Source organism: Marmota flaviventris, chromosome 11, assembly GCF_047511675.1.
Source record: "Marmota flaviventris isolate mMarFla1 chromosome 11, mMarFla1.hap1, whole genome shotgun sequence".
Taxonomy (NCBI): Eukaryota; Metazoa; Chordata; class Mammalia; order Rodentia; family Sciuridae; genus Marmota; species Marmota flaviventris.
Genome location: NC_092508.1, coordinates 108927647 through 108942179, shown reverse-complemented (window position 1 = coordinate 108942179; position 14533 = coordinate 108927647). Strand labels below are relative to the sequence as shown.

Below are 14533 nucleotides of genomic sequence, written 5' to 3'. Positions count from 1 at the left end.
ATTGCTTCATGGATCTGATTTATGGAGAGCAGGGGATGAATAAATTCTTAAATGTGAAACTCTGGTTGAAAAAATTAGAGAGAAAATTAATTTTAAAGTGTAACCAGGAGCATAAATATATTTTCTTCTGTCTGGAACCAAAATATCAACTTGGTTTCTGCATACGAAGAAGCCAATGCTGTTGCCACATCATGCCGACAGATCTGCTTTTCTGACAGCACGACACTAAAACAGCTGGAAGACAGGCTAAGTTTTAAGCATTTCCAGATGACTCTGTCCATATATATCACATGAAAACCCTAGAACTAAAATTAGCACTCACCTAACATCATAAACAATATTATTGTTCTCATAGCTTTTAGCAAAGCTTGACCCATCTGATTTCCTGTAATGTTTAAAGCTCGAAACTCGCTGGGATTTATTAAAAGTTGACTGCTTGCTTGTAGCCTATGCCTAGACACTAAGTCTCAAGCAAAATAATTTATACATGTCAATTATGTAAAGAAAGTCAATTCTGTAGGCTATAACCCAGAAAAAAATTATTGGTATGTGTATATTTGTGTGTGTGTGTGTTAAACAAAGGATAAAAGTCAAGATGCAGGGTCCCTTCTGGCAAAGACTGGCTTCTGGGATTTGTCTCAACTTTTTCTTTTGGTGTTAAAAGAAATAGTGCTCATCACTGAGGTATTCTGTTCCAAACTTCAGAATTCTCCCCGGGTCTCCAAAGTGCTTAAAAATGGATTCTCAAGAATCCTAAGGGAAATTCTGTTAAGGTGTCTTTCTTCTCAGCTGCACTGATAAGTCTTCAGGGTAAGAATGATGTCTTCATCAGCTCCATGCATTCAGTGATGAATGTGCTACTGTAGGTGCTCAATAAACATTCGTTGCATGAGGGAATGAATGAATTGGGTTCCATGAGATAAATACTGCCTTCCCCATGAACCCTAGAGGGTGGTGCTTCTTAAATCATATGGTGGTTAGTGTGGTCTCTGAGGTACCTGCATCTCAAACATTGGGAGACTTTCTGAAAACATATTCCTACTGAAACAAACTCTGAAGTTGAGCTTCAGAACCCTGCATTTTCTGCAAATTCCCAGGTGACCCTCATACTCTTGGTTCTTAGGCATCTCTACTTCCCACCTCCATGCAAAAATAACATCTTCGCATCTTAAGATCACACAGATTTCATTAATGAAACTCTCTGCAGAATCATCTTCCTCAGTGTTAAATTCCCTGTGTTTTCTGCCATCAGGTGAGGAGCAGATAGTGATGATGGAGCTGCCATGTCCTTTAGCTGAAAATCTTCAGCAGGTAAGATCTGTGATATTGAATTCTACAGGCCAAATATATGGCTTCTGCTTTAACACAAAACAATTCCAAACAGTTTAAAATGAAACAACTTAAATTATCTTTTAAAAATGTTGATGTATTTAACATTACAAATGACAGTCTCTGGCACATAGGGGTGTTTTCCCCCAATGGTTCTATTTCTTTTTGTCAAAGTAATACAAATAAACGATTAAAAAACAAGCAAGAAGTGCTCAAAATCGAAAGAGTGCCTATTCTGTCTCTCACCGTGTTACCTAGAGACAATTTCTTTGAGTTATTTCCTCTTTCGGGTCTGATGGTTACTTCTATTGGTTAAGATGTGTTTATCTACAATTAATAGAAAACCCCCCAAAGTAACTTCAACAATTAGTTATCTATTATCTTACTTAAAAAGAAGACTGCATATGGCTTGTTGTAGGCCTTGTTCAACTGCTGAAAATTTTAAAAAATATAGTCCAATCTCTTTTTAGTTTCCATTTTTTTCTATGCTTACTTCATTCTTTTATTCTATTCTTATATATACGTCCAAGTTAAGAAGAAGGACAAAGAAGTCTTATATCTGAGACTCTTCTTGGAGAACCCCTAGTGGTGCAACCTTTATGTCTTTACATTTTTTTTTAAATTAAAAGCTGTCTCTCCAATATAACTTAAATACAGAAAAAGGGGGAGACATAGTTAGTGTGATGATGTTTATATAACAGTCCAATTTTTCCATTGATCAATTCATTCCTTCTCTTTAGAGATATGTCCTCTTGGACTTTTTCTAATGGTGGTTGGTATTTCTATTGGTGATGTGGTATCAGGTATCAAAGTATGCTCAAAAGGTGGGGCAGGGTGTGTGTGTGTGTGTGTGTGTGTGTGTGTGTCCCCACATGCGTGCACATGTGAGGAACTGGGCAACATGGATTGCTGGCTGATACAGTGACTGATAAGCAGAGTTTCAGTTAGTGTTCCTTCTTTGGGAATTCTTTTCCATGTCTTTTTCCTTATTGACTCAGGGTCTGGAAATTCTGTTGGCTTTTATGGAAGCCGATGGGTTTTTTCTTTTGGTTACAGCTTTCTGCTTCTTCTGAGCTTCCCTAACTAAAGATTTCCCTCCTTTTTCCTTTTGAAAATTTGTTGACATCTCTTGTTTGCTGATGGTTTCATCTTATTCTTTTTATGTTTGTTTTTAATTCTGTCACTTTCATTTTATTGGAGCCTAAGAGTAAGGTGACATGAAAGCTTTTCTGCTTTCATTCTGAACTCAGAATTCTGCTTGAACTCTTATGAATCATAATCATCCTTTCCTTTTCTCACAGTAGATATGGAAAAAAGTTCCCTCTTCCTGTTTTTGTAAATTTCCTGTTATTATAACAAAATGCCAGAGGCTAGATAATGCAGAAGGAAAAAAAGTTTTATTTAGCTGCAGTTTTGGAGAATCAAGAGTATGGTGCCAACATATGCTCAGTTCTGGTGAGGACCTCATGTTGAATGGCATCACAATAGCAGGATTGTGTGTGGCAGGGAGAGATCACATGATGAGACAGGAAGCCAAAGAATTGGGAGGGACCAGGCTTGTTTTATAAGAACACTCTCAAGAATGAATTTCATGAGAACTACCTTCTGAAGACAATGTCCCCAGTGACCCAGCTACCACTCATTAGACCCCACCTCTTAAATGTGCCACCATCTCAACAGCACCACACTGAGGACCAAACTTCCAACCCACAGACTTTTGGGAGATAAACTCAAATCACAGCTAAGCTATTGTGGTTCCTTTCATAGACCCAATTTTCTTAACTTTATTTTAAGAATAACTTACATTTGTAAGGCATAATTCTAATCTGTTTAGGTTATTTTTCTACTAGAAATTTTCTTAATTATTTGTTTTTAGTTCTTTTTTCCCCCTCAACTTGAGAGCAGTGATTGTTTATTAACTGAACAGGTTACCCAAAGTTCCATGGTATGGTAGACACATGAGCTCTTCCTTCTAATAAGCCTGCTGACCTGGTCTTCCCTGTGGCCAGTGTCTCCACCTTCTACCAAAGGAGTGGTCTTTTACTTCATTCTACCATGTGGAGAAGATGATTTGAAGGTTCCTAGGAAGTTATCTTTTTCATTGAGGCATTTCCAACAGGATAGCTCCTGTGAATCAAATCTTTCATGCAAATGGTGACATATTTACCAAGAGGTGAAGCGAAGTTTTGTCTGTCAAGGCAATGTGCTTATTGATTTTGCTCCAGCCATGCTTATAGATTAGATAACTTACTGACTTCAGGTTTGGACACCCCCATGCAATATATGGTTTCACAACTGAGATTAGCAAAGGTGCCGTTGAAGATCTGGCAAAGGCAAAGAAGCTGTAACACTTTCAGTGCTTTGGGCTCACAGCACTGCTACCTCTGATCCTGATGACAGTGTTGCCCGCTTTTCTTGCCATCTTAGCCATCCCGATCTCAGTTTTGTATATCTGCTTACGCACCTGGTGACAGCTCTTCCATAGATTAGCTTCTTTCTTGCCTTTTGAAGCTCCTTTTGAAGAAGCTTCTTTGTCTGATGCTTGATCTTCAGCTCTGCAAAATTCCTTGACTATTTAATAGGATTTCTGGCATGACAGCAAAGTTCTTTTTCTGGTCTTGGCACCCTCCATGGTTCCAACTATTAAAGAGTTTCTGTTGTGTTTTTAATAATCACTCTGCTCTCAGCAAACCCAATTGCTTGTCTTATCCCCACCATCCCTTGCTGTCTGATGACTCACTGTTCTATTCCCATGTGCTCTCATGGGCACTGCCACCCTCCTTGACAATCTCAGCTCCAGATCCCTGTTGGGTGGCCCTACATCCATTAAAGACCTGTGAAGTTCCATTTTATTTGGGGAATTTGTCTTCGCTCCTCTATGAATACATGACTGACGGCTTGTATTATATAGCATTTGTCATGTTTTTAAAAATTGCTTATCTGTTTCCCTCCTGACTCACTGTGCACCCAGTGAGGATGGGGACTCTTCTATCTCTTACTACTCTTCACTTGGATCTGCCACACAATGAGTGTCTTAATTGCTCACCAAATAAGTTAATGGCTGCATTCAAATCTCCTTCTTGACCAGTTTCATCTCTGCTCAGACAGAAGACAGTTTATCAAGGAAAGAGAACATGCCTTAGCATTTTCATAAGCTCTGCTTCTGAGTTGTAGGAAAATACCACCAGAGGAAACACAACTGCCTCCCCATTGCCTTCATCACCTCCTGGTGATGTCGCTCCATCACTGCTGTCATTTCCCTGGCCTTAACCTTTACTGGGAAAACACAAGATAACCCCTATCAATCTTTAGCTCCTTTATTTAATCTATCTGCACTGGTCACATTTGCTTATTAAAGTACAGAAAGAATAATGAGCTTTTTATGGGTCTTAGAGTCATGGAAATGTTGAGCTTCATGGCACCTTAGAAATTAACTAGAATGAACATTTCATCATGGATCAGGAAACTCTGTGTGACCCAGGAGAAAGAACAGACACCCCAGGGTCATGCAGTGAGTCTGGGATAGAATTAGAATTAACCCCTGGTCTCCAGATACAGACTTGGTGCTTTTTCTAGTTTGTGCAAAAAAGCATTTACTCACACAATCAAACAATCAATCAATCAATCTCTCTCTCTTTCTCTCTCTCTTTCTCCCCACCCCCTGCTCTTTCTCTCTCCTAGAGGGTTTTCCAGTTATAGAACTCTTTTAAATGAAGGAGTTCATTTAGCTGCTTTAAATGGAGGAAATTGAATGAAAGTTTATTTAGTGCTAAGATATTTCATCTTAGAAATATCTTTGAATTTTTTCATTCTTAATGTACTCTAACAGATTTCTCTAAAAAGGCGTAAAGTTAGGAATGCTAATGAGAAGATTCTTCTTTATATAGGACTGTTACAAGTACTGAAGGTCATTTGGCAACCTTGGCTACTTCCCACTAAATCCCTAGGTATAGGGACAAATTCTGCCCCATGCCAGTTTACTTTTCTAAATGCCCTTAATGGAGATATTATGGTCTCCTTGAGAATCACTCTGTGATCCTGGGAGCATCTTCACCTATTCCATCCTGTCTTCCTCACCCCGACTGCAACCCCTAGTGACAATTGATCTGTTTATCATTTCTGTAGTTCTGTCTCCTGTTTAATGTCATATAAATAGAACCATAAAGTGTGTATCCTTTCAGAATGGATCCAGAGCAAATGTTGCCCCTGTGTAATGATGCATGAGACCAAGAGCCCACAGTGCAGTGCCCAGAGCTTGGAAGAGCCAACCTAGCAGCTTACCTGCTAAGTGCTTGGCACATACTGCTTATATATATGTTGCAAGGTCTGACTCAAACTTGATTGTTCTTCCTTCCTTCCTTCTCTCTCTCACTCTCTCTCTCTCCTTCCTTCTCTCTCTCTCTCCTTCTTTCTCTCTCTCTCTCATTTTACATGTAGACATTTAATTTTTTCAGCACCATTTAATGAATACATTGTCCTTTCTTTGTTAAACTGCCTCTTTGTAAAACTCAATTGTCCATACCCACAGTGGTCTAATTCTTTTTTATTTTTTATTTTTCGTACCAGGGATTGAACTCAGGGGCACTCAACTACTGAGCCACATCCCTAGCCCTATTTTCTATTTTATTAGAGACAGGGTCTCACTGAGTTGCTTAGTGCCTCACTAAATTGCTCAGGCTGAACCCGTGATCCTCCTGCCTCTGCCTACCCAGCCACTGGGATTACAAGGCATGCACGACCACACCCAGCTCACAATGGTCTAATTCTTGACTATTCTATTTCCCTGAACCCTCGGAAAAGCCAGAGGCAAATCTTTATGCTGATATTATAGTTTCAGTTTCTAAAGTTTTACAATAAATCATGAAATTGGGTGGCATTAGCCTTTCAACTTCATTTTTTTTTCTGTATCCCTTTTAGTGTTTTACCCATTGATTATTAATTGGCACAAAGTTTCACCTAAACCAAGTGCCTTTTGTAGACAGAAAGCATGTTTTATTCATTTTTTAAAGTGTAAACTAGACATGCCACACTTTTTCTCCACCAGCCAATGGCATCCTACCACCCTCACAAAAGTGCTAGATCCTAGAGTGACTTTTTGGCACAGGCAAAGACTTGGGTTTTTTCTCTCTTGAATTCCTACCATGCCCCAGCCATGCTGGGCTCCCATCCGGCTACTTCACACACCAAGCACATTTCCATCTCAGGAACTAAGTGCTAAGATAGTTCATCTTAGAAATATTTAAAAAAAAATTTTTTTATTGGTTGTTCAAAACATTACAAAGCTCTTGACATATCATATTTCATACATTAGATTCAAGTAGGTTATGAACTCCCATTTTTACCCCAAATACAGATTGCAGAATCACATGGGTTACACATCCACATTTTTACGTAATGCCATATAATTAACTGTTGTATTCTGCTACCTTTCCTATCCTCTACTATCCCCCCTCCCCTCCCCTCCCATCTTCTGTCTCTACCCCATCTACTGTAATTCATTTCTCTCCTTGTTTTTTTCCCATTCCCCTCACAACCTCTTATATGTAATTTTGTATAACAATGAGGGTCTCCTTCCATTTCCATGCAATTTCCCTTTTCTCTCCCTTTCCCTCCCACCTCATGTCTCTGTTTAATGTTAATCTTTTCCTCCTGCTCTTCCTCCCTTCTCTGTTCTTAGTTGCTCTCATTATATCAAAGAAGACATTTGGCATTTGTTTTTAGAAATATATTACTTCTCCCTCTGATTTTCCCTTCTCTGATTTTTTTTCTCCCCAGAAGACTTCTTATTGTATATTCATCCATTGTTTTGACGATTATTTCTTGCATTAGATAGTTTATTTCCCTTCATGATGTAAAAACTTTGGTCTGATGTTTTTTTCCGGTGTAATCCAGCATTTGGAGCTGTGGTTTATGCATAGTGAATGACTAAAAGTTAAGTCTTTGTGACCCCTTCCTTTGTAACACCTGTTGGATATACGGGAGTGCAGAAAAGAGCTGACACACTACGCCTGAACTGCTGTCCTTAGAAGGGCCCTTGGCTGGCATGTGGGAATGTGGATCTGAGGAGGGTCCCCACCATTCCCAGAACTCAAACAGTGGCTCACTGTGGCTAATCTGTTTGTACAATCAATATGTTTATGCTGAACATTTTCCTTCCTGCTGGGAGTTTGGTATTTTGGTACATTCTAGGTGGAAGGTTGCCTATGTGACCATTCCCCCAAACAAAGGCCCTGGGCACTACATCTCTGATGACTTCTCTGCTAGATAGCATTTCACATGTGTTGTCACAATGTGATGCTGGAAGAATTAGGCACATCTGTATGAATCTCAAGAGGCGAAGAGTCTTGGAAGCTTGTACTGGTTTCCTCTAGCTCTCACCGTGTGCCCTTTTCTGTTTGCTGCTTTGACTTTGTCTCCTAGACCTCACCCCAAGCCATTTTCTATTAGCTGCTTTGACTTTGTCTCCTTTCACTGTAACTAACCCTGGCCATGAACTTGACTCTGTGCTGAGTGTAGAGAAGGCCTTTTAGTGAATTGCTGAAGCTGGGAGTGGGCTTAGGGACTGAAAGTTTTGTTTCATATTTTTAATGAAAAGCAGTTAGCATTAAGAAAAATTTCCAGGATGGGACAGGGACTGGGATTCAGGTTTGTATTCACCACAAGGGGTCACGAATGCAAGTCTGAGATGATCTAGGAGATTTTGCCTGGAACCAAAGTAGAGGTGGACATTCAGGAGCAGCAGTGTGGTGAGCAAGGATGCCTGGTTCCATAGCTCACTTCCTCTGCTTAGTGGCTGTATGATTGTTTGATATAAAATGAGGACCATAGCAGTGATTCCTTTAGAGTATTTTAAAGAGGATTAGAGGTCATTCATGTAAAAGAGAGCTTTCCATGGGAGTTATTATTCAGGAGCACTGTTTGCAAAGCATTTATGAAGTAACTTGCAAGCTGGGCTCTACCGTCTTTGAGTAGTGAGTACACTGTGGGCTCTGGGTCTTTGTACATCTATCACACATAGTACCCCCAATAACAACAAGACCTCCATATGGTTTCATATGGGAACTTAGGGAACCAATTGGCCAGAGGGGAAGGAGCAGATGTGGAGGCAGCAACTTAATTTGTAGGTACCATTTCAGATAAACAGAAGTCTGGGTCTTTGGGGCATCTAAACCATTCCAGGATCAAGTCTCGTGATTCATTTCTTCTCTGCTAATTCCAAGTATGAGTTCCTTCTGAGTTCCAGGAATATGCTGTATCTTCTCCCTTCTATATAAACTCAAATTTCCATATATAAAATCTTCATATGGGATCATTTAGTTTTCAGCCTTGCAGGAAGAACTGGAAGGGCAGGATCTTTGGGATGATGTAGCTGGATCCAGGAAGCAAGCATCTCAATAAGATGGCCTGGAGCCAGGGCTTCTTGGTCTCTCCAAAATTTTTCTGCATGGTACTGAGCAATGGGTAGATCTTCATTTCTTCTGCTTATGTTCTGATGACTAAGGAAGCCTTGTGTTGAGATGCCCCCAGATACAATAATCCCAGATCACATAGTGACTGCATGGACACCAGATGTCCTCAAAAGCTTCCTAGGCCAGAATGAGATTTGTATAAGTAAAAAGTAAAGTTTTGAGGCATGAAGTCATTTGCTGCCCAGCATTACCTACCTTAGTCTGATGAATACTTTTCCCTACACTTTTGCTTCATTCCAACCTCTAAATCATGCCAACTACTGTACTATCATTCAGTTGCCAATTTTGAGGCAGTTTTCCATAAACCACTTTTTCATAAAGAGGCAAGGAAGAAGTTTTGTTTGGAGAAAAGATAGAAGTCACCTTCTATTTATTTAGGATTAAAAACCTTCTAAAATCATAAACTATATTCCTAAGAATGACTGAGTGAGTATTTAACTAATCTGCAAAGCATTTCTACTCCTTTGAGTCAGGCCAAGTCCCCAGGAATGTCACTTTGCTAAAGAAGACAGCTCTCTCTGCCATTTGCCCATATTACTGACTCATCCATCATCTGTCCTTGTTATCTTCCCATCAACCATCCAAAGTGGGGAAGAGTACCATCACCAAATTCTGTTCCTCTATTTTAATGTCTTTTTTCTTAGTCCATTTTTCAGAGAGCTCCTTTTCAAATGCTAACAACCATAGATTAGCTTTAATAGCCTCTCTCATTAATTGTCTGACCAGAGTAAAAATATGTCTCGGGAGACAGATTTTACTTCCACACGCCTCTGATAATGTCAAGGTACCTGTGCAGTATCTCTAGGACTGAGGCCGACCCCAGAATACAAATTGCTCTTTCCAAAGTATTTGACTCAGCTCTTAGAGTCACTGCAATGTTGGTATGTCAATTTTGACATTTCAGTTAGTAGGCACTGCAATTTTTTTTAATAAGGTAGGGAATTATTAAGGGTACATAAAGGGAGACACAGAAATTCTAAGCAATGTCATTTACATTTATTCTATCAAAAGGGTGAGCAACAATTCCTCATACAAGGTTTACATGCCCTTCTTCTAAGGGTGAAAGCAGAGATGGTAGTAACACTATTAAACTAGACGATGCCTTAAGATCCTGTTTACTTTAAGAACACTATTGCATTTCAGAGATAAGAGTATCATTTCAGATAAATTCTTCATACATGAGGAAATCAAATACTATTGGGCTTAGCAACTGTCATGGTGAGGTGAGTCCAGAATCCCTGTTTTATTCAACATTTAGTAATCTTGATTGCCTACAATGTGCCAGGCTGGGGCTACTACTGTGGAAAACGTAGAGTTCCTGCCCACATTGATCTCATGCTTAATTATTCATTCCTATCCCAGTTTATATTGCAACAATTTTGTTGAAAATGGCTTCACTTCTAGATCATTTTTAATTCTGAGCTGCCAGAGTGGCCTAATATCTTTCCCACCCTGATATAATTACCTTAAAATAATCACTACTTTATGCTAAGCATTGCCCTTCACCAGGTCTTATTTATCAGTGCAACAGCCCATGGGAGAGGGGCTTAACCCCTTGCTGCTAACTGGTTTATCTTGTCATTTTTACAAGTGGGAAAACTCAGGCTTAAAGAGCCTAAATTGCATGTAGAGAACACAGAAGAAGTAAATTAGTGAGTTGGGATTCCAATGTACATCTGACTGATTTCAAAGCCATCAACCATCTTCCCTTCAAGCTACTTCAATATTCTATACAATATTCTATACAATATTCTGTACATACCTGAGGAATTCTTTCTAGAAAATCATACATAGAGAATCTAGTTCTTTTCTTCAATTCTTTCTTTTCCAGTGCCCTTTCCTTTATTATTCTGATGAATTTTGGAAATAGGTCCAGTGAAATGTTAGGTGTGTTAAATCCTCAGAAGGTAGAAAAGGATGGTTACAAGGTGAAAGGTCAGGGCAATCTCCTAGTATTACAAGTCCAAGATTCCAAATCTGTGAGTAAGAGGTTGACCAAAAGGTCAGAGTATTTGTCTGAGAACTGCCCTTAGTGAGTGGATTCTAAATGGCACAACGAGGCGTGTTGCTATGACACCAAATGATTCCATATTCAGTGCAATGGAATCCCCATTTGTGTTCTTAAAAAATTAAAGCAGTTTTATGGATATTAAATGTTTAAGTGGCTCCAGCAGCTAGAAAGAAAAATCACCTTATGAATAAAACAGACCAATGCCTGATTGCTTGCACGGAAAGTATTTGAAAAACGTGTTTGTGGAGTATGGAGCTTGGCAGATTTTGTTTTATGGTGTGCAGTGATAGGAGGAAATGGATGAATGAATATATAAATGATTGTAGGCAAACTACAGAATGTAAAAATTGTGGGAGAGAAATTAAATTTACTACAACACGTTTTTCCTGAGCACTTATTATAAGCTCAGCAACATGCAGGGCTTACTGAAGCATGCAAAAGCAGCCCCTGGTACTGTGTTGACTTCATTTTTCCTTCTTTCATTCATGAGATATCTACAATGACACTACGTATTTAGCTATGTACCAAATAAACTTCAAGATCTCAGTGTTTTCACATGGAAGGTTTTATAAAAATCAGTTTTGTTGAGGAATAATTTACATAGAGTAAAACTTATCTGTTTTAAATGAACAGTTCAACGAGCTTTGCTAAACATTTACAGCTAAGTATCTGCCACCACAATCAAGGTGCTGAATGTTTCCATTACTCCAGAGAGTTCCCTAGGAGCTCTTCTTTTGAGTTCCTTCTGTCCACTCTGTTAACAATCACTGCTCTGATTTTTGTTCCTATGGTTTTACCTTTTTCAGAATATTAGATTAATGGAATCATCCAGTTTATAGATTTTCTGTGTCTGCTCTCTTTTGCCTAGCATAATACATTTTGGGATTCATCTGTGGCTTTGTCTATATCAATAGTAAATTCCTTTTTATTTCAGAATAATTATATTCTGTTGTATGGATATGCCACATTATGTTTACTCATTTACTACTAGTTAATGAACATTGGGGTTGTTTGTGGGTTTTTAACTCTTATGAATAAAACTTCTATAAAACAGTTTCGGACAGATCTTTGTGTTAATAATAGAATACACTTTTCTTACTTAGGTAATCATTCAGTATAGTTTTTCCAAGTGGATAGATGAATTTTTTCCCTACATAGTAACTTGGGGATCAAGGCATTTTTGTTTTCTAGTGTCCTAATGGCCTACATTCTTAGACCTTGGGTTAGTTATTTTTTTTTCAAACTGTGACAAACAAATGAACAAACAAACAAAAACCCTGACAAGAACAACTTAGAGGAGGGAATGTTTGTTTTGGCTCATGGTTTCAGAGATTCAGTCCGTAGATGGCTGATTTCATAGCTCTGGACTGGAGGTGAGGCAGGACATCATGGTGGAAGGGTATGGTGGAGGAGCACTTCTCTGTTCCTGGCAGCCAGGAAGCAGAGAGAGAAAGGGGAAGGGACTGCAGGGGAGACAAACCCTTCCAGGGCATACTCCTAGAGACCCACCTCCTTCAGCCATGCCCCTTACTACCCAGTGAGTCCATTCAAACTATAATGAACATATTAGATTTTAGCTCTCATAATCTAACCATTTCACCTCTGAGTATTCCTGTATTAACACAGGAGCTTTGGGGGGACACCTCAGATCTTAATCATAACAATGCTCTTTATTTCTGGATGTTAAAGGGGAAAGAGAGCTGCTTCAAATACTCCATCCCAAGCAGGGACATACACCACTGCTGCTTATATCCTCCTGGTAAGCACCAGACATGTGGTCAGCAAGATTCAAGGGGGCTGGGAAATCAATCCCATAGCAACTCTATACTAGGCACAAAGGTTCACGAATTTTTTAGTGGACGAATATCTATTGATAACACAATTTACTTGTTTAGCAAATATTTGTTGACAGCCTGTCAAATATCTAGCACTGTGTGAGGTGCTGCAGATAAAGTCATCACACACACACACACACACACACACACACACACACACACACACAGAAAAACAAGTCCAAACTATAAACATCAGTTTTTAGTAGCTTGAATTTACAGTCTGGGTAGATTTAAAGGAAGTACAGTGTGTTTCTACAGCCAGGAAATAAGTAAATAGGAATTCAACTGCCATATAGGAAGAATAGGGGATGGTATAAGCATAAAAATTATAAAATGACAGATGATTGCAAGTAGATCAGAGAAATCTTCCTGGAGGAGGTAAGATTTCTTCTGGGTTCCTAAGGTTGTTAAAATTGTTGGTAGGCGGATGGGGATGGAGTGGGAACTTCAAAAGAGATAAATGATTGGGAAAAGGGAAAGGGAATGAAAGAAGCAATATGCCATCTGTATTCCTTGCTTGAGGGTGTGTAAAGAAATTTACCTGACTTCTCAGCTTTGCTAAGATGCCCACAAGCTGACCTTAAGGCCAAAATACAAAGCTCATTTAAATTGCTTTCAAAGGAAGCTCTATTCATTCTACTGTTTCAATGGCTGCTGCTCTGTTTTATTGATGGTGATTGATGCCATAAAATGTGGAATTGAATACCCCATGGTGGTAAAGTTTTTCATAAATTGAATAAGTAGTGCGTGGCCTAGTGGGTGTTTTCTAAATATTAATAGAGCTGAATAAATTAAGATAGTGGGAAGAAAGTTGCTTTTCTTCCTTTTGCAGAACAGTTTGGAGAAAGGTCATGCTGATTGCAAGTAAAACCATTGCTGTATAAATGTAGAGATCTAGGAATACAGTTGATATGTCATTAAATTAGTCCATAGTTAGTGAGGGGGAAAAGAAAGCTCTGATAGGTACTTAGGGCAGGACAGATTTCATCCAGGAAATTGATGCTTTCAAAATGATTCAAATCAGCAACGCAAGAGCCATCGCAGTAGCTGTGATTTGCTTCTATTGCATCTAGAACTGCTGCCCCTATGACACAAGAAAGTAATGAATAGAGGAACGCAGCAGTCAGCCACCACTTGGCTTGTCTGTTGCTGCAGCCCTGTTTACCCCCCAAATCTTGCTTGGGTTTATATTGCTCACAGAGCCTCAATTTCATTCATATTCCTATGTCTAACAGGTTTTAGTCTTCTAGACTCTGTGATTTAGGAAATCCGCAAACATAGTGGGGTAGTAATTGTAGTTATGCCCAGTTATCATCTTTGTTTTTCTGGTTTCCTCACTTGTCTTTGTCTCCCTTTCTGGTACTCAGAGTAAGATTTTAATACAAAAATGCCACATAAAAAGATACTGAAGTCGTTATTTTAAATATGTGAGTTTTTGTATACCTTTTGATTATGAGTTTTCATGAGAGTAACATTGTCAGACTGTCAGAACTTCTGCATCCGGACCCACCAGCCTTATCATTGGGTCAACTGTGCTCCTCCCACATCTTTGATGCATCTTCCCCAAATGATTTTCAATCAGTCATCTCTGAGGTCTAGATATTTTACTAAAGTTTTCATTGTACAATGGGGAAGAGACTTCGGATTATATCATATCTAACGAAATTGCTGAGGTGAGGTCACTCTATCTTCCTGTTGAAGTTTCTCTTCCTGCCGACTTCCTGCCTTCCCAGGAGTTCTAAGAAATCCTCTGTAGTGTGTCAAGGAATTTAGCTACCATCCTCAGCTTACCTATAAATACCACTCAGCAAAATAAGAACTGGGTAGTTAGCAGAACTGTCACTATCAATTGTTCCTCAAGTATGGCCTCTTGGAAGGAAGGTGGGCCC

General features: G+C 39.2%; 1 pseudogene; it reads right to left on the bottom strand.

Annotated features, from left to right (window-relative positions):
* LOC114106863 (large ribosomal subunit protein uL30-like) overlaps positions 1–14533 on the bottom strand; it is a 107809-nt pseudogene that overhangs the window by 14117 nt on the left and 79159 nt on the right.